Raw genomic sequence first — 23,443 nt, forward strand, 5'->3', positions numbered from 1 at the left:
ACAGGTAAACTTTTATTGAAATATGAGAAGAAGATGTGAAAGAATGTATGAACTTTGGTTTAATATCCAAATGGAACATGGGAAAATATTTAGTTGATACATTATGTTCTGATCTTAAGAGACTTTCTGTAAAATTATCATTGGTATTTGTCACCAGAGAAATTGTCTAGAAAATATAAATGTGCTTCAAATCTTTGCTGGATATGTGAAAAACATAAAAGGGTATTTTATCATGTTTGGCAGACATGTAAAGAAGCCAAACATTTTTTATAAAAAAATGGAAAAGTTTGACATTACCCACAATGAAGGAAGGGTTAGTGAATATGATGAAGATTGCAGAGATGACTACATTAACTTCCTTCATCAGAGAAAAGACTATCTATATTTATGGTTGACTGGAAATGTCTGATAGCCTTTCTGCATGAAAAATTAAAAAATGCACTTATGACTTGTGGTTTGATGACTAGGAAAAATGGATAGCATAAAAAAATGAACTTTTTGTAAGCATAGAGTAAGAGATAATTTTGTAATCATACTTATATTTGCTCCAGAGGAGATTGATGCTTCTTCTTTCTACAATATTTTGTCCAAAAGGGTCTCTCGGTTTTTCTAGGAGGTCCAGAGGGAGAGTTGGAAACATATTTCATTTAAAGCTCGTGCTTTGTTTTACCATAAAAAGGTAAAGGAGTCCCTATGGATTTTACTCCACTAGTTGTAGCCAATTGTATTGGCTGGTGCCCATCTCCGTTATAATGCCATTGAGCTAGCGCTGTGCAAAGATGCTCCCATGGTCATGTGACCAGCATGATGTTGCATAGCACTGTTACTTTCCCACCAAAGTGATATATATTTACCTAGCCACATTTGCATGCTTTTGAGCTGTTAGGTTGGCAGGAGTTGGAGCAAGAATGGAAGCTCACCTCGTTATGTGGACAAGACCACATAACTGAGTCACCATGCCTCCCTTGCTTTACGTATGCTATTTAATTTGGAAGAATGCTCATAGGTGGAGTGTGGTACATCTGTACTTTTTGTGTACGAAAGACCTCTCTTCCCTTGTGTAGTCATCTCTCTAGTGTCCACATCTTCCCTGGCTTCAATGAACTGTCAGAAGAATTCCTTCCAATCAGTTCCTATAATAGTTCCAGAAAAAAAACACATCTGTCATTAAAGAAATACTGGGGAAAATGTCCACCCTGTTTTTCTGCTCCAAATTTAGGGAAACTTTCAAAAGCCATTGCACCCACATTTTATGTCTTTAATTTTGATTCTTTAAAAAAAATCAAATGCATCAAGGAGTAGAAGTCAAGGAATCAGTGGGTACCTTGGAGCGCAGTGGCTCATATGGTTAAGACAGTTGGGTTGAAGGTTAACAAGCCAATGTTTGAAATCCAAGTGCTGCTGCCTGTTGGGTGAGCTTCTGTCATTTGCTCCAGCTCCTTAACAGGGGCATGAAAGGAGCCCTGAACCAGACATCCCCTTGCAACAATGATGTCACCGGCTAATCTTTTAAACTTGGAAGCATATTAAAAGGGGCTTCTGACATGAACCGGATGGGACAGGGGAATGGGTACTTTGAAGCTGATGGAAATATACATACTAGAAACTCTGTACAGAACAGTAAAAAAATTAATTAGATAAGTATTACACGTTTTTGCTTATGCCTATTCATTTCCATAGATCACCAAGGATTGCTGTCTTATTTTGTCATGTGAACATTTTACTCCGCCTGACTCTTCAGAGTGAAAGAACATCAGAGCCAGTTTCTTATTAATGAACTTCTGTTTGCATAACCTGACAATGAAAATCGATATCTTTGTTCACAACATTTGGTGAATTCATAAGTCAGATCAATATCTGTCTAATGGTGATTTCATCTCTTTGGATCAATTTCAGGCTAATTCTTGGAATACAGATGGATGTTTGCATTGTGAAATCCTTAAGACCCTTGTCATCTTAGATAGCCAAGAATGGAAGATAGAACAGATTAATGGAAAAGGCAGTAAGACTCACTGCCAAGCAAAAGTATATGAAGAAAAAATAGTGTGAAATTTTAGATCAAAATACAGGGAGCTGTTGAACACAAAAAGGGACAGAGTGAGCCGGGAGCAAGGAAAGTTCAATTTATTTAGCATCTCTTTTCAGCTGTCACTCAAAATGGCATCTGCTAGGCTTATTGGGAGACAAATTTAAAACTCACACTGTACTTAGAGAAAATGTCATTGCTGAGACAATAGGACTTCATCCTATTTCCAAAGAAAAAGCCTTATGAACTCTATGATTGCAGACATGCACAGGTTTATGCAGTAGTGTTATATACTTGTCTGGGAATATATCTGAGTAAAAATTGCTCTCCTTCCCTCAAAAAAGTAAAATACCATTGAAATTAATGGGACTGGTCTCTCAGCAAATAAAGCATTTGATTGCATTTTATTTCCCAAAATTGTAATGAAGAGAAAGAGAAAAAGAGGGAGGGAGGGAAAGACTGTGGCTTTAGCACTTTAGAATTTAGGATGTAGTATACAATCATGCCTTTTCACAGCATACCACTTCTCTGAACAAACTGCTTACATGAAGATTATAGCTCTGAAATCGTGGCAACAGAGCACTGTGTACAAAAATAAATATTTTGCACAAGCTTTCAAGGACACAGCTAACATTTCTTTGCCCAGGAGCTTAACAGCCTACTTATATTATACCCCCACCCCAAAAGTTAATAAGGGAATTTAAAAACGAATTCTGTTGAATAAAACAAGCATAATTCCATTCCTCACCAAGATTTGAAAGGAAGTAAGTGGTCCCCCCCCCACAATATATTTGGAAGCTGAGAGCTTTCACATATACATAGCACCTTTGGAATACTGAAGAAAATAACTTTATAAAATTTTGGCCCATGCCTACTTTTAATGTAGAAGAGGAAAAGCTCAATGTTACTTGCATGAATATGTCTGCATGCATGGTAGACTGTTCCATTCATCTCTGAGAATTACAGTTTCTGCTCTTCCAAAATATAGTCCTTTAAAGCCATTGATAACATATTTTCAGCTGAACAGACCACTTTCCAACCTGAAGAGAAAGATTAAGAATTTGATGGATATTTTAAAGCAGACAGTTGTTGGCAAAGGAAGGAAATTCTGTAGTCTTATTAAGAGAAACTCCAAGTCATTATGTCCTTTCCCCCCTCATAATATCATTCCTTTCCTTGCTGACTTTCCATTTTAATTACAATAATCTGACACACTACATTTATATTCTGCTGAAAATAACAAGGTAACTTTTCTTTAAAAAAAATTTCATTTGATTACTTCTACATTCATGAATAAGTCAATTACTAGTGTTATAAAGGTTACAGATTAACTACCATCTATATAGCCAGTATAAATCAAAGCTTTCCTATACATAGCTAGGTTAAGATATTGCAATTCTGGAGTCTTATGGCAATGCTACTCGAATGCCTTGATCATTATTGTTGTCAAATGAAATTAATAAAAGCAAAAAGGCATTCAGTAGTCCCACAATGACCTTCCCATTGAGTTTTTGCGCTAGTCTGAAGGATCCTGTCTTAACCCAATATCAGCCAGGTTATAATACTATTTTACTATCCTTTCTCAACCTTTAGAGTAGTGTTTCTTAGCCTTACCAACTTTAAGATATAGAAACTTCCACTTACAGAATTCTCCAACCAGTAGTTAAATCAGGGGAGTTAAACTCGATTTCCTTGAGGGCCGCATTAGGATTGTGTTTGACCTTGGGGGAGCCAGGGTGCTGTGGCCAGGGTGGGTGTGGCCAGGTTGACGTCACTCATGTTGGGGGTCCAAGTGCTCTGCCAGTGAAAATGGGCTCCTGGGCTCTATTTTCAGCTGTGATGACCTCCTGGAACCCTCTTCCAGGAAAACGGAGCTCCAGAGGGCCGCCTGTGACCCTCCCGAGCTGTGTTTTAGCTGGCAGAGGCACCCTAGGCTGATCCTTTGCTGTTTCCAGGGAGGCCCACCAAGCCAAATCTAAGCACTTCATGGACCAGATCTTGCCCTGGGCCTTGAGTTTTACACTCCTGATCTAGATCAATTCCCAGTGTACCAGAAGGGTTCTTTTTCTGGTATATTTAATACATACCTACTCTCTTTTAATTGGAGGTATAATCATCCAGTTAAATCCAGCAGATGGCAGCACCTAGCCAACCTTAGCTATTTACAAAGTAAATATGAACTAAGTAGAGTCAGCTTTGGGAAAGTACTGAGAAATGTAAGATTAGAAGCTAGACAGGGAAATTGAAAACATTACAGAAGAAAGAAATGGCAGCCCCGCTTCCGTTTCATGCTAAGAAAATGGCCCAGTTTTGTCAAGAGTTGAACCTGACCTAAAGGTGACTTTCCTTTCATTTTACTTTTTATAGTACTCAGTTGATCTCATTTTTGAGCCAATATCCATCGCATTATATCAGGGTTTGCACCACAATCCAATGGTTTTCCTCAGACTAAAGATCAGTCATATTTATTCTCCCTCCTAGGAAAATGCTTATGCTTTCCAAATCACATTATAATGAATATATGAATCCCCTGCAAATTTCTTTCCAGTACTTGATATGCTTGAAGACTCTAAAGAGCCATTTCCCCTTGAAGTTTACATTACTGGGCAAGCTCATTTGTGGGGTAATTCAACATTACAAATCTCCCTTTACATGGCATAGTCCTCTATTTAAAACGATGTCAGAAGACATTCTTCTTTTTCAGAGTCCATTCCTCTGTTTGTCGGACTGTCTATTCATGTTTAGTTTAAAGATGAGGAACTATAAGGGAAGAGAGTAGCTCTTGTCCATTGATTGTTGGAACAGCAGCTAAACAGCTCTCCTAGTCATTGTTTCCTAAACTATTAGGAGATTATTGCATTTCTATTTATAATATTTTCTCAGTTGGCAACACAGTTATACATTAACATATGGAAATGTAGAAAATTGATCTGCACATCACCCTCTGTTCCTTTTCTGTGGTTATGTAGAAGCAATTGTGATTTGAGAGGGCCTTATGTAGAAGATGAGATAGAGCTGAAAGGGTATCAAAAATCATTCCTACTAGCCCAATCCCTTTGCTGCACCAGCACTGATATCCATCAGGAGTCTCAATTTTACGGGGATTTATTTATCTATTCCACAAGTAAAGCTACAATGGAAATTCCTATCATAAATCATTTAAGTCACTACACATAAACTGTAAGAGAAGAATTTGAGGAAAGAAAAAGCCCAATTTCACTTGCTTAGGACAGCTTCCCATAGTAAAATTCCCCAGACTGCACTATAGAATTCATCCCCAAATCCAAAAGATTCCCTTTTCCTGCACTGTCTTTAATAAGATATATGGAATATGATTTTATAAGACTTCACTTCTTGCCCCGTATTTATCTTTGGATAATATTTATTCACCTTCATTGGGCATCCAGGGGGGGATGGAGAGATAATGAATACATTGCAACATTGTAATGCAAAAATGGCTTCTTTTGGATTTGTCTTACAATGTTGCACACCAGCATGCCAGGGTCAGAGTTTGCATTGTGATATTATCACACTCTTTTGTCATTTTCACAAAATCTCATTTTGCTGCAGGTATCCTTGTACTTTTGACCAATATGTTTGGATTGTTGTTTGATAAATTCCCTGTTCTATGTACTTTCATGCTGGCTGATTATCACAGCAGAAGTGCTGTGTATAATAGAAACTGAGATCATTCTGGACTGGACTGTCATTGGTGAGTAAAGTGGGCCCTGTTTGCTCTTCTTTTCACTGCTGTAAAAGCCCGAGAAAGACTTATTAGTGGGGGGAAAGTCTCATTGTCAAAAATACTGAACCTGCCTCCACCCGTGACCTAGCTATAATCATAACTAGATACAGTGCAAGAATTTTGCCTTTCATGTCTCATAAAAGGCTGTGAAGAGGAATAGATCAAGGGTAGATATTGATTATATTGAGAACTCAGCCTATTTTTTATACCCTAGCAAGATCATCCCCAGAGACAGGTAGTGTTCATCAGAAGACTTGCTGACTGATCTCCAAGAAACTGTTGTAAATATCATCTCTTCATTGCCTGAACATGCCATCCCCACAGAGAAGTTAATCAGAACTTCAGATCAGAGCATCTCCTTGGGCAGAAGAATTTCCTCAGATTCTGAACCATGTTTGCTCACCTAAACTAGCACTGGGGCACTCTAAGAAGGTGGGATTTATTAGATTATTATTTCTGGGATGGTCTGTCTTTGTTTCTCTTTACTTGAAGCAAACCAAACCCATCTTTAAAAACTTCCCTTACACTTGAATGAAAAAGTCATGAAAATGTAAGATTATGAAGTATAAATCACTGCTTCCACACTTGAAGTAAAAAAATCCAAAATCTAGAAAAATACATGTCTCCTACCAACTCCAGGCATGACATTATCTAATAAATAAACTGGGCAGTGTTGCAGAATAGCTTGGATATTAAGTAAAATACATAAATAGTGCAATGAGCACTAAAACAAATGTCCATATGTTTAAAAGGAGAATATATGCTTTTGGGGGGAGGGGTCATAAATTAACAGTGTTATCAAAAGTTACCTCCATTTGGATCAACCAGTATTAGCCCCAGTATGTAGCATGCAAAATGATTTAGAGAAACTAAGTTGTGTTTTTATATTTGGGATGAATTTCAGTTTCAACTTGAGACCAAGTCACATATAGTCTGAAATTGGCCAGAGAAATATATAAATCCTATGAACCAAGGCTATCACCAGGGTCCAAAGCCTGAATATCTGAATTATTCTAAATGAAGAATTCACCTTCAGCACTTGTCTCTCACTGCCTTTTCTCTCTTTCAGATAAATAATGCAATTTCCTTTTGTCTTCTAAGTGATATTCTTATCCTTATAGAGATGCCAGTGATTTAATACATGTCTGCAGCAATTCCTCTGATCACCAGATGAAAGATACTTTATCAAGGCAGAGTATTATTCTAATTAAATACAAAATGGCTGAATCAGATGATTTAAAGAGTAAATACTCAGCAGGAGAAAGATGAGATAGGAGCCATTCTCAGCTAAGTCTCCCATTACTCAGTAGGAGGTAAGAACAAAGTGCTAACAGGAGAAAGTTAAAGTGAGTCTTGTTAGACAGCTGATCTATACATTTCAAAGCATTCCTATGAGTCAGCTAACTTACTTGACCTGATTCCTCCCTATCAAGCAAATTTAGAACAAGTTTGTTCTATTGGGCTTTTATCTAATATCAGTTGTGTTTCCAGCGATGGGAATAAGAGAGAAGGCAATTCACTCTTGGGGCTAGATTGAAAATTCTAGCATAACCACAAAAGCACTGTGTATTGTATTATTCAGATTGTAGTGAAAGCCCAATTTAATAATTTAACAAATAAATTATTGTAACATGATGTCCTTTATTTCCAATTGCTCATTAAATTGGAGAATACACCACTGCAACAACTTACATTATTTTCATGATGTTGTTATGCAAGTTATGTAGTTACTTATATGATGCAAGTTTATGCCAAATCTACATGATTGCATAGTTAATTTATTGGTCAATTGCATGTAAATCTAAGCTTCACTGTATATATAAGGGGGGTGGGGGCGGGGGGGGCACATATTTTTTTTCTATCTCAAGTGCAAAATCCAGAAGCAAATTCCAAGAAGAAATAACTTGGCATTTTCTAGTTTTGAAGGAATAGAATTTTGCTCCTGACTGCTCTAATATGAAGATAAATTTGAATGAAAGTAAATGTGATTAAAATCAATACATTGATAACTTTCCCTACTTATTTTCTCCCACCTCACCCTCAATACTCAGAATAACGTTGCTGTTTTCATGAGATTCTCAACAAATAACCCATAACAAAACGTTCCTTTTGCATTGGTATAATTCAAAGATTCGATTATGCAAAGCTTTGAGCTAAAGAGTGCTGTTCTTCCATGGTGTTTCAAACAAAGCATATTCTTTGATGGTGTTTTGCAAAGTAATGTAGCTCTCTTATTTCTTTGAGTAATGTGGCTCATGGCTTCCCTTCCATAGGGAACCATGGAGATGACCTTGGAGAAAGCAGCCAGAATCCATTAGGAAAACACCCAGTACAGAAGAAGCATGAGTGAAGCCCAAGAAGCAGGAAAAGACTCAGACTGACTTGTCTGAGAATCCCTGGGGTATAAGAAGGAAAAAAGGGAAACTTGCAAAATTGTGTTACCAGAGTCTGTTTCACTAAACTATAGATCTAGTCTTCTTGTAGAAGCCAATTCTTGATCTGGTTATCTTCACTGTCTTCCACTGCTTCTATGCAGCTTTCCCCTATGAATAGGATTTTTAACATTCAGCATTTGGCATATTAGATGATTAACAGTTGTTCTTATCACAGAATATACAACATACAAGAAGATTTAATTAAAACACTAGGGAATTACATATTGTTGATTTCTATATTTCTCTATAGTTAGTCCATGGAAACTTTCTGGCACTGCCACTTAAATATGCTTTTTAAAAAATAAATGTGAAGCTTTGCGGACAGGGAATGGGGAATCAAGGAGAGTAGGAACCAAAAAGGGTACCCACTGAAAGATGAAAGGGTTGAGCTCCAAGGAATGAAGCCTTCACAAGCAATTAAAAAACAAAACCTTGCAATCGACAGTCAGCAGAGTACATTGCTGCACACAGCCTGGATAAAATGGCTGACCTGGACTGTGATCAGTTGCTGGAAGGGAGGGGCATGGCAAGCACTGCAGCCAATCAGAGCTGGAGCTGCTATTAGAATGGAATGTAGCACTGAAAATCTTCTGTTCTGAAGAGATTAAAACACCTTACGTCAGAAAATAGCAGATTTGAATCAAGCTGAACAATATGGTCCAGGAATGCATTTGCAATGGACTGGGAGTCAGAGGAGGATGACATCATCCATTCATAGCATTTATATCTTCATACAGTTATGCAGAGACAGTCACGTCAGTCGTTTAGTGGAATTGTATAGCTTTGGCTTTTTTTTCAGCTTCACATATTGGCTCTTCTATTCTTTCCCTGCAAGCCATTGTTCATTCCTATGCTGTCTCTTCAATTGTTGTATCACCCTGTCTCTTTGCCATTCTTATTTCAAAATCTCTTTCCATTTCTCATTTTCCTTTGCAATCTGACTTTCTTTCCAAGTCTCTTATTTCTAAAGCTTTATCTCTTATTGCTGGTTGAAATGAAAAGTGATACACATTTTTTTAAAGAGACTAATTTCCCCGCATTTTTCTATCATTTTAATTATTTTCTTTTATTAAGGAATTAAAATGTGAATGTGTAGGTCTAATTCCATGATAGGCTATCAGAGAACTGATGGGATAGAGTTCAGTCAACCAGAGATATTAAGAATATCAGAATCAGTTATTTTAGTCTGAAGAAACTGAACACAGAATAGGAGAATTACACTAACAGTTACATATGGTGAACATGTCAATAAACTCTATGGCAGATTGTATAAATTCTTGGTTTCGTTATTGCTCTTGAGGTTTCAAATGTCTTTTTTTAAAATCACAACCGTAAAGACAGACTACAATATTTTAACTTTGAAATGCTCATTTCAGAAAGAAGAAGGAAGAAACCGAGCATAAAAATACAGAATAAATATATTTAGAAATGTTCTTATGAAGATTTTGGCATATTAGCAGATGTGGTGCAGTTAATATGTTGGATTGGCAGATAACTAGGCTTGGGTCTCCTTTCAACCCCTAAAAGCCACTTGATGACTTTGGATAATTTCTCTCTCACTCCAACCAACATTGGTTGGCAAATAGGAAGATGGAGACAAAATTAAGCAAGGAAGCATATATGCCTACAACACTGATTTCCTAGAGGAAAGTTAGGATATAAATGCTTACAAAAGTATTGTAATATGTAATAAGCCATAACAGACTGGCTAAAATACCCAGCTTTATTTGCTTTCAAAGTGGAAATCCCATAGTCAACAGTAACACATCATTCAGGGAAGGGAATTTTATCCCCTGTGCACATACAATTTCCACCCCACTGAGGGTCTAGAAAAGATCTTCCATTTTTGCCCTAAATAGTGTAAATAAAAAAGCTTTAATAATCCAGATTTAATTATACAAAACGTAAAACTTTCAAATCCAAGGGAATTAAGGCTGTTTTACACTTAACAGTGGGAGCATCAGCATGTTTGGTTAGAAAATCCTATTGAAACCAATATAGCTCTTGCTTAGAAAAATGGATATAAGATTCTAGCTTCAGGCCTTCTGTATTTTTATTAGTCTTTTTCTTCCTTCCTAGTGTTCATAATGTCTCCCAATTTAATAACTGCTGCAAATTTCATTAACATTAGCTTCTTCCAGAGGCCTAATGGAGACATTAATAAAATGGCTGTCACATTTTTTCTGGTGATGACTGCTTGGCGCGCTCGTCCATTATATAAACACTCTGTTGTTTATTACTGTTTTTTTTAAGTATGGACTCTTCTTTCCTGCCCCTTTTGTTAAGCTATATGATATCATGAGTAATATCATGCCAACCTCAACTAATTTTAAAACCATCTAGAAGCAATCTGCTCTGGATGTGGCAAGAATGTGCTCTCCTATTTTGGCAATTTGTTAGACAGATCAGTCAGGATGCAAGAAAGAAAGCAAAGGCAAGAAAATGTAAAAAACAGGATAGCAGAAAGAAACAGTAAGAAAAAAAGGAAATGTCCCTATTATTTCTGGTTATGGTTTCTTCCAGCATTTACCACTGGTGTAGTAACTGACTGATTAGATTTCTATCCCATCTTTTCTTCAGGATAGCAAAGTGGTCTTTGAAGCATTCCTGCCACTATCAATTTCCAAAATAACTGTAAGGTAGGCTGGACTGAGAAAAAGGAGACCGACTTATAGCCACACCTGAGCTTCAGGTAATTGAGATGGAATACAGCCAGGATCTCTCCGTTTCTTGTCCAATTCCTTCACCACTACACCAGCATGGTAAACTTTACCTAATAGAATATTCTGAGGTGACATGGATTGTAAGACTCTTTATTGCTTCAGAGTTGCTTAAAATGCCACTTTAAAGTACAAAATGAATCCAGCCTTTCCATCTATTTGTTAGTGTATCTTTCACAAAGCAAAGAACTGTGAACAGATTCAGTTCAAAAATTTGGTTTGTGATTGATTTGATCACATATCTGAATCACATTTCTTCTCTGAATTGGATCAACTACTATGATTGAATCATAAAATCAAATCTGATGTCACAAAATGGGATGATTTGAATCTTACTGGAGATGATTCACACACCGAGTATACCTCATTTGATAATTCAGACAAAGCTGCAGTTAAAGGCAGAGCAACAATAGGTGGTTTAAATCTTAGCAGAAACCTAGAACTGAAATTAAAGTTATAATTTCCCCTAATTTTCTCTATTTTTCCCAGGCTGTACTAATTAGAAACATATTCCATTAATGTACATGTTACAATGTAGCCAAGGATAAAAAAATATTTGGTCCATGGAAATCTCACTAAGTTTGTTTGTAGAAAAACCCTTGGGCTTTGTTTTCTTAGTACTAAAGATTTCCATATTGATTCTTCCACTCTACATAAAATTTTACATTTTATTTAAATGCAGATTTAGTTAAGCTCACACATTTTCTCCCGAATTTCCATATAGCTAGAAAAAAATACATCACAAGGTTAGGAAAACTGTAATATGAGATTCAGGTCTGGTACTTAAAGAGATGGCTGAGACTTGTGCAAAAAAAAAAAGCAATTAGAATAGCAAAATGAGGAACTGCACTCAGAATCTTTGCTGCAGAAGGACAAGCCCACTTTGATGAAAAGCTTTTTGAAATATTACAAAACTGCATGTTCACTGATAGCTAAAATGACACCTTCAAAAAGTATTATGATCAGGCATTTGCAGTCATCTCATCAATCACTTTAGTAGCTATAGTAACAGTCAGTTATTCATGCTATTCATACTCAAAATCTAAGCTCAATGTTCAGAAAAACTCAGTTTGCATATAATAAGACAATGCACAAAAAAGAGAGAAAGAGACAGAGGGGTGGCACTAATATTGTATTACAGTGGAAAACTATCCCCAAGCCTATTTATTGAATATATACAAATCAAAAAAATTGAAGGAAGTTGTGTAAGCCATCTAATCCAACATTCTGATTGATCCAGGAGAGCCACAACCAGCCACATAAAAACAGTAGCTGAAATGGGATTGAGGAGGCCTATATATACTAAAGAACAGATTGCTTTTAGAATACGTATAGTCAATAAGTAGGTCATAATTTCCACAGAACCAAGACTGCTAAGACTTTAACACAAAGATCACCTCTTCATTTCTTCCCAGGTATTTTTTTTTCCAGAAACCTAATTCAGGAGATGAAAAAAGCTAATTACAGTTCTTACTATACAGAAGAAATGATATGTTTACTAATTACTACACTCACCTTGAGATCCTTCACAGAATCATAATCCATCCCTGCTTAATGTCTGGATTGCAAAGATCTGCATCTAATAGTCATCTTGATTTATGCAGTCCTAGTATGATATGCCTAAATCTACCATACATCTACGCTTATACTGACATCAACATTATTTTGCCTATGTAGCCCTTTTTGGGTAGTCTCCTTTAAGTATCCTTAAAAAGGTAATTCTAATTTTCTTGGAGGCTCCATTTTATTTAGTAAGAAACCTATCATCTCATCTTGTGATCTAATTGCTTATTTGCTCCCTATTTACCTTTACATCCTGATAATTATAAATTATCCTAGATACTCAGATTCTAGCATTCAAGCTATTTCATTCCTTCTCATGGCAAATAGTACCAGCTTGTCACAACTTTGTTCATTTTCCCAACTTTATTACAGCACACTTGGACAACACACACATGAAACTATCCTGGTGCTATCTGAACTAGAGTTTTAGATGGTGAAGAAACCATAATTCAGTTTGATCCCACCATTCAATTTGAAGACAAAAGACAATAATTTGATATTCTGAGCTGCAGCTTCTTTATTGTTGTTTACAAAGTGAGATATAAATAGTAGGGATGGTAGACCTTTAGAGACGTAGCTCTCCATTTATGCAACATATGCTATGTATAACAACTCTTAAGAAAACAAGGAAAGAACAATAGCCTTTTTGTCCAACAAAATCATATAGAGAAGGGTGATAAATCAATGCAGATAGTTTCCTAGACATTTTTTAAAAGATCACATTCCATTTCCCAGTAAATTATGTTTCCACCTGCATTTCTGCTATGACATTGAGAATAGATAGTTAATTTATCTTTTTGTGATGATTAATATCCTTTGATTATGGGCTTTTTTTGGGGGGATGGGATTGCCAGGTGAGTTGGCATTGTTACCTAGCATGTCCAGCTACTCCTGAGAAAGATCTTATCATTGTTTTCTGGATGTTCAGTATGACCTACACTTCCCGAGATGACGTTTGCTGCAATCTATTGGTTAGCAAATGGTTCTTCTGAGAGAACTTCATTGTAAACTGGTGCCAGACTGACTGATAGACTGAAAGTAAATATCTACCTATCTAAAGAAGGGCTCACAAATGACTATATGGGCTACCACAAGCAAACAGGTGCAGTGGGCTGGAAGCTGTAGGCTGGCACATTGAGATAAAGCATCATTCTGAATTCAGAAGCTGTTTCAGGGGAAGCAGGCAAAGTAAGCAGGTTGGCACAGAACCTTATTATATTCATTGGATAGTTGTGATCAACAAACTAGGAAGCATGTCCCTATATAATGAGCACAGACAGAAAGAGAAGCAGGCTGATAGAAGCAAGGGCTGTCTGGCAGGAAAAATGTGCAGGGAAAGAGAAGCAGGCTGGCAGAGGCAATTTTGTGTGTGGAGCAGGAAACCTGAAGCAGGCTGCCACTGGAGGAGTTTGAACCTATCAGACAGATCTGACCCTAAAGTTTGATCCAAAAGTGCCTGCTGGTCATTGGAAGTAGAACTATCTGCCTATTATAATGGTAGAAATAGCACAGAAAATGTAACATTTCATTGGCATAAGGAAAACAATGTTTAGTCTTATAGCCTTTTTAAAGAAGATGAAAAATGGAAAAATGAAAAGAGCACAGTATAATATTAACCTTTCCCATCCTACCTCCATTTGCATGTGTTTGTGTGTGTGCCATCTTTTTTTAACAATGTCAATCTCAAGAGCTAAGAAAATAGCAGTTTTATAGCCTAATAATTGTTTTTTTTTTAAATGATTCTCATTTAGAGATAATCCCCATTCAAAGGCTTAATCTTAGCACTCAAATAAACATTTGGGAGACCATATTTTGGGCTATATGCCCATTCATTCTGTGTTGAGAATTAAACCTGCCCAAGGTCAACAAAGCAGTACTTGTGAAGTATACAACTCACACTTTGGAAAGACCACTTCTTTCCAAATCAAGATTGCCAAGATATAATGTTTTCTTTTCCATTGTAGGGTCATTTAGGTCAAGATATCGAATAATAAGCCTTGGGAAAAGCTTACATTTCCAGGTCTGTGGTTTACTAGAATATTTAGATATTGTCAGTAAGCATCTTTCTGAGAAGATTTTGGGCCCTGGTGTTCTTATTTAAATATACATGCAAGTTTCTGATAGACTGGTAAACTTTGAAGAAGGTGGACTTTCTGAAAAAAACAACCAGAAGGAAAGTTTCATCCATTCCAAATTGAGAGAATAGATCAGGTAGAGCAGGTGGGCCTTGATGGGCATGCATGCAATGTGGCTTGCACAGTTAAGCAGCTGGCACAGAGAAGGAAAGTGCCTATCATTCAGCGTTGAGAGACTATACTGGTGGGGTAATGCTGGCAGACAGGCAGACAGGTCAGCAGAGGCAAGCTGGCATGGTAAGATAAAATATAAAAAGTTGAAAGACTGAACGAAGCAGAGAAAATGATATTCATAGTCACCACCAACCCATTTTTAAGAACAGTAAATACTCGAGACAGTGCTTATAAGTGTTAGTCCGGCAACTGTTTTCTTATTGCTAAGAGACTTAACCGTACTGTTGTCATGCTGAATGTAAAAGTAAATTTTGACCAAAGAATCCACTCTGGTCTAGTCAGCCTTGCACCAACATGCAATGTGTTGAAAACTGAGTTGAATTGCCAATTGTGTGGATAAGAGTGACACAGATATTAGACCAGACAGAGCTGTTAAGAGACCTTGTTCTTAGCTTGTTGGAAGTTTACTCAAGTTGACCTCTTCATCATCACCTATTACTATTATTGAATATCCTGACCAGATTATCTTTCTGGTATGCCAGAGAGCCATATTGCTTTTTCCCCATATACTCCTCTCAGATGACTTTTGGTCTTAATGAACAATAGCTCCAAATGTCTTCTGATCATGTTCTTCAGCTGCTTCACATTAGTCTGCACTGAGAATTGAATATGACTAAGCACGTGAGCAAAGCATTAGAATAGTATGGTGGCCTAGGGGTGGAACTCTCACCTCACAAGCAGGAGGCTATGAGTTCTATCCTAGGTAGAGGCAGATCTCTCTCTCTGGGCCAGGGTGGGAGTCTACTGGTTTGGCCTGGTTCTATAGAACTGGTAGCTCCGAAGATCAGCTGACACCAAACCAGTTCTCTCTGAAGATCTTCTTGTCTTTGGTTGGGCCCACCTGCCCGCCCGGGCTCTAGGCTGTCCTTTATTCTTACCTTAGTTGCTTTGTGCAGCACAGCTGAGTGCCGTGCGTCAGCAGGAGATGCTGATTGCTTGCAGGAGATGTTGTTTTACAGGTACTGTGCATGCATGCATGTGCGCGAAGCATGCTCACCAAACCAGTTGTTATGCCGGTAGGGTCCTACCCCTGCTCTGGGCACACTGGGAATATATCTGCTGAAAAAAACCTCCACATTGGTGACAGGAAGGGCATCTGGCCAGTAAACACTCAGCTCCATTCAGTTGCCCAGACTCCACTCCACAAGGGATTATGGATTTAAAAGAAGATGATGGACGTGAACAAAGCATTAGATGCACATGGATAACCCATTCTGCCTTACTGTTAAAGTGAGGCTGAATTTTTGCTACTGTTCAAACTAGCCCTCCATCATATGGAATGTAACCATTACCACAGTATGCAGGCTGCCCCTGAATGGTCTTTTTTTTTTTTTTTGACTTTTTAAAATCCCACCTTTGTCACTTTTATAAATAACTCAAACATACTAATATTCCTTCCTCCTTCTATTTGCACAACAACCCGGTAAGGGTGAGATGAGATGAGTAAAAGAGACTAGTCCAAAGTCACCCGGCCATCTTTCATGCTGAAGATGGGATTAGAACTGATAGTCTCTTGGTTTCTAGCCTGGTACTTAACTGGTTTTCTTTAGTTTTCAGTGTGCCAACTCTTTTCTATCAGTCTCCTGCGGGCAAAAGATATGCATGGCCTCAATCTGCTGCTCCAGAGGTCAAAAGGGTTTTGCATAACCTTGTTGCTTACACAACTACATCCCCTCAATGGTCCATGCATGGAAATTAGCATCATTCTTTGGCTGAAGGCTAAAGTATGCATAGTCAGGAACTACTACCTCTTTGGGATGATAAAATCCTTCATGCTTCACAAACTGAAGGATTACTTGTATAATGTCAGCATTTCACCACTTTTTCCTTAGAGCAGGGGTATCAAACTCACACCATCATGGTGGCATCACATGATGTAACGGGACTTTTTCCCCCTTTGCTAAACTGGGCGTGGGTGTGGCCAGCGCATTATGCATCTGGTCTTGGGGCCGGGAGTTTGGCAGCCCTTTGTTAGAGTCTTTTGCCCTTTAGATCTCCAGTACCAAAAGATCCTCTCCCTTGTCTGCCTCATCCTCCAAAATGGGAAGAATTAGACTCAGAGTGGAGGGTTCTTTGTCTTTTCAGAGATGCTAACTGCCTGCCCACTTCCATACAAAATGTTTTGATTACTTACTGGCTGTTTCTTCCAGCTCCTGTGCCATCGAGACAGGAAAATAATCCCTCTTTCTCCTTCTCCTTTGTGGGAGATAAGCCAGTTTCATGAGAGAGAAATAGAACCAGAATTACCGATAGTTTAAAAAAGGAGGGGAGGGAGAATATAAACTTTTTTCTTTAACTTTCAATACTTTGGTAAACAATCAGTGGTAGAGGCAACAAAAATAAAACACTGCTCAAAGCATAAACAGCTTCTTAGGAGAACCCCAATAGAAAAACATTCTAACAAAGATAAGATTCTGAGCAAACCTCAAGATGATGCAATCTGTTCCAATGTAAAAGTAACTCTGATATAAAGGGATGTCAGTTTGTACAAAACACAACAGGATAGAATTTTACAGAGATAATAATCACCAGGGACAAAAGATTAGACTTAAAAACATGGACAGGAAATAAACTAACCATTCTTAGCTAAAGTTTTCCTATTTGACTAGATAATAGACTATCCACGGAAAATAGACTACTCTTCCTGCAAATTCCAGCTTTAATCAGAGCTTGGAGGCAAATCTCAGCTCTCTTTTTCTCTCCCGCTCTCTCTTGGCACAGCACTTCAAGCTCCTTTTCTCCAGATTTTGGGAAAAGACAAAACTGCCTACAGATTTCAATGACAACAATCTTTTTCTCTCTAGCAGGAAGGGAGGGGATTGGATAATCTGATTCAGTGTATGCAACAGGGCAGATAACTGTCCCTTATACAGACATAGATTCCATGGCTGACGTGAATAAATATGGATAGAAATTCAGATGTTAGTGAATGCCTGTGGAGGACCCTGCCTGCACATTCAATATAGTGTGCTTGTACTGCACTCACTGCAGTATCCAGCAAGATAAAAAAAGCAAAGCAAAATGAACTCCCTAAGACCAAAAGGTCTGAGACATAACCTGCTGTAACTGTGTATATAATGCGCTAGAATGTAAAGGAATGATTATATCCTACATGCAGTGCTTTGATCTCAAACACACAGCCTCAGACCCATCATGTCTCATGACAGACAGGAAGAAAGCAATAAATGTAAGATTTTTATTTTGGGGAAAGGGAGTGGGGAAAAATAAATAAACAGAAAATGAATAGGGAACTGAAATGCACTGCAAGGTCACACAAGGAAAGTAGTTTGTGGAAGTAGAAAGTACTATATGAGTTTCTAGTAATATATACCCTTGGAAAAAAAAGAACAGCTGGAACAAGAGTGAAAAAAAACCAACTTAATAGTTCTGTTTTTTCTCAGTTTCTCCCTAAAGGATGCTGTTGCCTATACACTGTTATAGGAGGAGAGAGGGAGGGAACAGAGAGAGAGTTGTGTGCAGAAATAGTAGCAGAAGTATGTCCTATTTCAAAAGATGCTGATAAGCACACAATTTAAAAGTGACAAAATTAATTGGTCAGCTAGTCATATATTGAGAGGCAATTATACTGTTCAGCTCTCTGCCTTTCAACTGTTTTGTTTCAGTGTCTGCATATAGGCAAGGATATATGAAGAGCCAGTAAGTGGCTCTGTATCAGGTTCTATAAAAATAAAATAGCACATTCACTTATATCTTAACTAAAATATTTGTTTTTAATCTCACTTCCTTTGTGTTCGTGTTTATTTATTGACGATTAGATGAGAGTCAGTTTAGTCTAGTGGTTAAGGCACCAGGCTAGAAAGAAGGACTCTTGAGTTCAAATCGTGCCTTAGCTATGAAAGCCGGTTGGGTGACTTTGGACCGGTCACTCTCTCTCAGCCCAACTCACCTCACAGGGTTGTTATTGTGGGGAAAATAGGAGGAGTCAAACTTGCATATATTTGTTGACTACCAATTGATGTGCAAATTAATCAATGCAGGCAATGGAAGTTCATCAATAGTAACACAAGTGGGAATTCCAGAAAGGACACAAAGCTGCTTTCTAGACAGCTCACATGTGTACTGATTTTTTAATTTCCAAGTTTGTATTTATAGTACACTCAGTGGCTTGGAAAAATATGTGGTGAAGACTGATGTTCATTTTATTTCCTTTCATTTACTTTATCCCCTTTGCTTTCTGATCAAGTATTATTGAAATATTTATGTATATTTCTCCAGCTTGTCTGTTTGAAACACGGGTCACTTTCCCTGTCAAATGTAAGGCATCCAAAATATTCATGATATCAATCACACCAAGACATTTTCTCTCCAGTTGATTTATTTAGAAACAGATCTGGTATGTCAAAGGCAATTTCCCAAAGGGAAATTATTTTTGTGCATTTCACAGAATCCACCTTCTCTCCTCCCACTTCTACACTTCATAAATCACAAAAATCAATTAACTGCAACAGGAATTTCTTAATATGACATACAGAATAACCTTGAACTTTTCAACTCCTCCACCCCCCTTCCATGAAATGTGACAGCTGAATTTTAAAGCTGACAGGCGTCCCCCCTTGAAAACTCCTCCTCCTAAAAGAAAAAAAAACAGATACAGGGGTTAACACATTGTCCTTAACCCCCCCCCCCTTTGGTTTGTGGGGAAAATCCTCATGGAATTGGTAAACCAATTGATCAGCATGAATATCCCAACTCTTTACCTAACTAGCATCTGAGAAAGGGCATCCTTTCCATAAGACTAAATATTGCAATCAGCAATCAGTGTAATCTAGAATCGAGAATTTTTTGAATTTCATAATGTGTTTCCCCCTGTACCATTAATGGTTTAGGGGGAGCGATTGGTGGTGGTCTTATCATCGATGTAGTAGCTGGTTTTAGTAAACTACAATGGAATATTGGATGAATTTTCCCCAATAGTTGAGGAAGACTTAATTGGACAGTGACCAAATTGATTATATTTGAAATTGGGAACAGACCCAAGAATTGTGGACCCAGCTTCTTACTGGGCAGTTTCAACCTAAGATACTTGGTTGACAAATATACTTTGTCCCCTACTTTAAAAGGCGGTTGAAGGGATCTATGTTTATCTGCCTTTTTAAAATATTTTTTTGCAGCTTCGGTCAAAGCTTTTTTTGTATCTTCCCATCTTTTCTTTAATGAGTTCATCCATTCTGTTAGGACATGGATGAAGGAGGTTGTCTAGGTAACTCTGGCATCAGGACAAAATCCATTCCAGTGTTGATTTGGAATGGAGTAAATCCCATGCTGCTATGTACTGCATTATTGTAAGCAAACTCTGCAAAAGGTAATAGCTCAGCCCAATTTTCTTATTGATAATTTACATAGCATCTAATGTATTGTTCAATCATGGTGTTAGCCCTCTGTGCTGCTCCGTTACAAGCAGGATGGAGAGCTGAGAATAACCCTTGAGAGGAACCAATGGATTTCAGAAATTCCCTCCAAAATTTTGCGGTAAATTGTACCCCTCTGTCTGATATTATTCTACGAGGTACTCCATGTAGTGTATAGATATGTTTCACGAACAGCTTTGCAAGTTTTTTCGCAGATGAAAGTCCTTTGCAGGCTATAAAATGGGCCTGTTTAGAGAATAAGTCAATTATAGTTCAAATGATCATATTCCCTTCACTCTTAGGTAATTCAACAATAAAGTGCATTGCGATCTCTTCCCAAGGTTGGGTTGGTTCAGAAACTTGTTGCAGGAGGCCAGGGATTTTTCCAATTCTGTGTTTCATTGTGGCATAAATTGAGCAACTTTTTACATAATCCTCGACATCAGGTTTCATTTTTGGCCACCAGAACTGTCTTCTCAGTAAATGTAGAATCCGAAGTGGCCTCCCAGCCAGGAGTCATGGCTATGCTTTAGTACCAGTAGTCTTAGGGTTGTGGGTACATAAAGCTTAGTCCCTTTCCAAGCTAGTCCATTATTCATTGTCAACTTGGTTTGATGGTCCAGGAACCAAGGATTGGTTTATAGGGCCATTTTCAATTCTGCAGTCAGCTTATCTTCCAGGTGTTTGGGGCTGCAGTTGGCTTAGGCTCGAGTGGTCACTTGGCCTGCTGATTGAGCTTCTGAAATTAAGACTTGTACTATTTCCTCTTGGTGGTTGTCAAACTGAGGTTTTCTGGACAGAACCAGTACGTTTTTTTTTCCTCCGGGAATATATTTAATGTTAAAGTTGAATCGCTTGAAATATTGGGCCCAGCGGACTTGTTTGGGCAATAATCTCCTAGGGGTCTTTAGACCCCCAAGGTTCTTATGATCAGCCCATACCTCAAAGGACTCTGGTGCCCCTTCTAGAAAATGCCTCCAAGTCAACAAAACCCATAGTATGGCAAATTTTCTTTTTCCCAGACCGCCCACCTTCGCTCTATGTCTGTCAGCTTTTTGGACACATAAGCGCAAGGCATCAGTTGGCCTTGAGAGTCTTTTTGCAGCAAAACAGCTGCCATCACTACATCACTTGCATCCCTTTGGACAATAAAAGTCTTGGTCTCATCTGAGTGCTGGAGGATGGGCTCAGCTGCAAAGAGGCATTTTAAGGTCTCAAAAGCTTTCTGACAGCCCATAGTCCAAGCCAGGGATTGACTTGGCTTTGGTTTGGTGGGCGATGGGCCCATTTTTAATAGCTCCATCAATGGAAGGGCAACTTCAGCAAAGGATGGAATGAATTGTCTATAGAAGTTAGCAAACCCCAAGAAACTTTGAAGTTGTTTTCAGGTTCTGGGGGGTTGCCAGTCCAGCACCACTTTCACCTTTCTGGGTGGTTGGATATTCGGTAGCCTAAGTAGTCCAAAGACTCTTTGTGGAATTCACATTTTGAGAGTTTTACATATAATTTGGCGGCTAGAAGTTTTTCTAAAACTTGTCGGACCAATTGAACATGTTTTCCATGGTTTTGCTGAAGATAAGGATGTCATTCAGGTACACGAGGACCCCCAGTAAAGATGCGGGTGTAGCACCTCATTGATGAACTTCATAAACACTGCAGGAGCCCCCTGAAGTCTGAAAGGCATGTCTTTGAATTGGAAGCTACCCAGAGGGCATTTAAAAGCAGTTTTCCACTCATCTCCCTCTTTGAGGCAGACCCGGTAGTAAGCTTCTCTGAGATCTAGCTTGGTGAATACCTTGCCCTTCGACAGGTGGTTCAATAAGTCCTTCATAAGGGGGAGAGGGTACAATTTTGATGCATATGGCGTTCATGCCTCTAAAGTCAACACACAACCTCAACCCGCCATCTTTCTTCTCCTTGAACAACATGGGGGCAGCTAATCTTGATTTGGCAGGCTCAATAAAACTGCGTTCCAAATTGCTGTTGCTGTATTTTCTTAATTCAATCATTTCAGCAGGTGTCATGGAATACAACTTTGATTTTGGTAATTTCACCCCGGCCTCTAATTCTATGGCACAATTGGTGGCTCGATGGGGGGGTAAAATATTACACTCTTCTTCACTGAATGCTACAGCCAAGTCTTTGTATTAGTCGGGTACTTGGGGGTTATCTGGGAGAAGGTGGGATGCTATAGATGCTGGCTCAGGCTCTGGGTTCAAGTTGACTGGTGGCTTTGTATTGGGAGGAAGAGAGGGTAATACGCCCAGTCCAATGAGGATTTTTCTGAATCCATCCTTCCATTTGATCATTGGGCCCCATTTGTCTAGCTAAGCAAGTCCCAGTATGATGGATTCTGACATCTTGGGGGCCACTATGAAGCGTACGAGTTCGTGACGGGGCAATAATTCCATCTTGATCAATTCTGTCATTTGGGTGGCTGCTCCCCCCAATTAAGGTTCCGTCCACTTGCTCAAATCTGATTGGGCATTTTAGTGGGTTAGTCATTATGCCCAATTGTTCAATGATGGGGAGTCTGATAAGACATCTAGAACACCCACTATCAATGACAGCTTCTAACTCCCCGGCCTTCCGCATGTTTGATACCACTAACTTGACCTTGACTGTAAAAGGTATGATGGGACCACTCACCATCGGATTGTCTTCGCAGGTTGGGTTCTCAGGGACGTGGTGTGGGTCTGGTGGTCTGTTGCTCCCATCTGTGCAGAGGGGGCTTTCCCAGGTGTGTTTGGTGAACCCACTCCTGCCCAGAGGTCTTCCTTGATTCTTCTGACCTCTAACAGCTGGATTAGACTTTGACTGCAGTGCTTGTGGTACAGGAGCAGGGGCCAGACAGTCTGCTGCTCTATGGCTGGCTTGGCCACTTCGGTAACAATTCAGTGCCCTGGTGAATCAGGTATGAGCAGTTTCAGCTGGTCTGGTTGGTGGTCTCCTAGCCACAATTGTCTTAGGTGGGGCTGCCAGAAGGGGTCTCCTGTGTGGGTTGATGCTCTGATCTAAGATGAGGGAGGTGGCATACCACGATTGTAAGATCTCTGGGATTCCCCTAATTTCACAGGCCTTCCTTACTTCTGGATCAATGGCATTTTTAAAATAGTGTAAAGTCATTCTTTCAGACCAATCCATGAGGTGGCTTGTGACCCTTCTAAAGTCCCAAATAAATCCTGGCAAGGGTCACTTGTCTTGCCTCATTTCCATTAACTTCTCTTCATTCTCTGCTACCCTGCATGGATTTTCAAATCTGAGTCTTAATAATTG

The sequence above is a fragment of the Pseudonaja textilis genome, chromosome 5 (assembly GCF_049901715.1).
Source record: "Pseudonaja textilis isolate UNSWEBS1 chromosome 5, rPseTex1.2, whole genome shotgun sequence".
NCBI classification, from domain to species: Eukaryota; Metazoa; Chordata; class Lepidosauria; order Squamata; family Elapidae; genus Pseudonaja; species Pseudonaja textilis.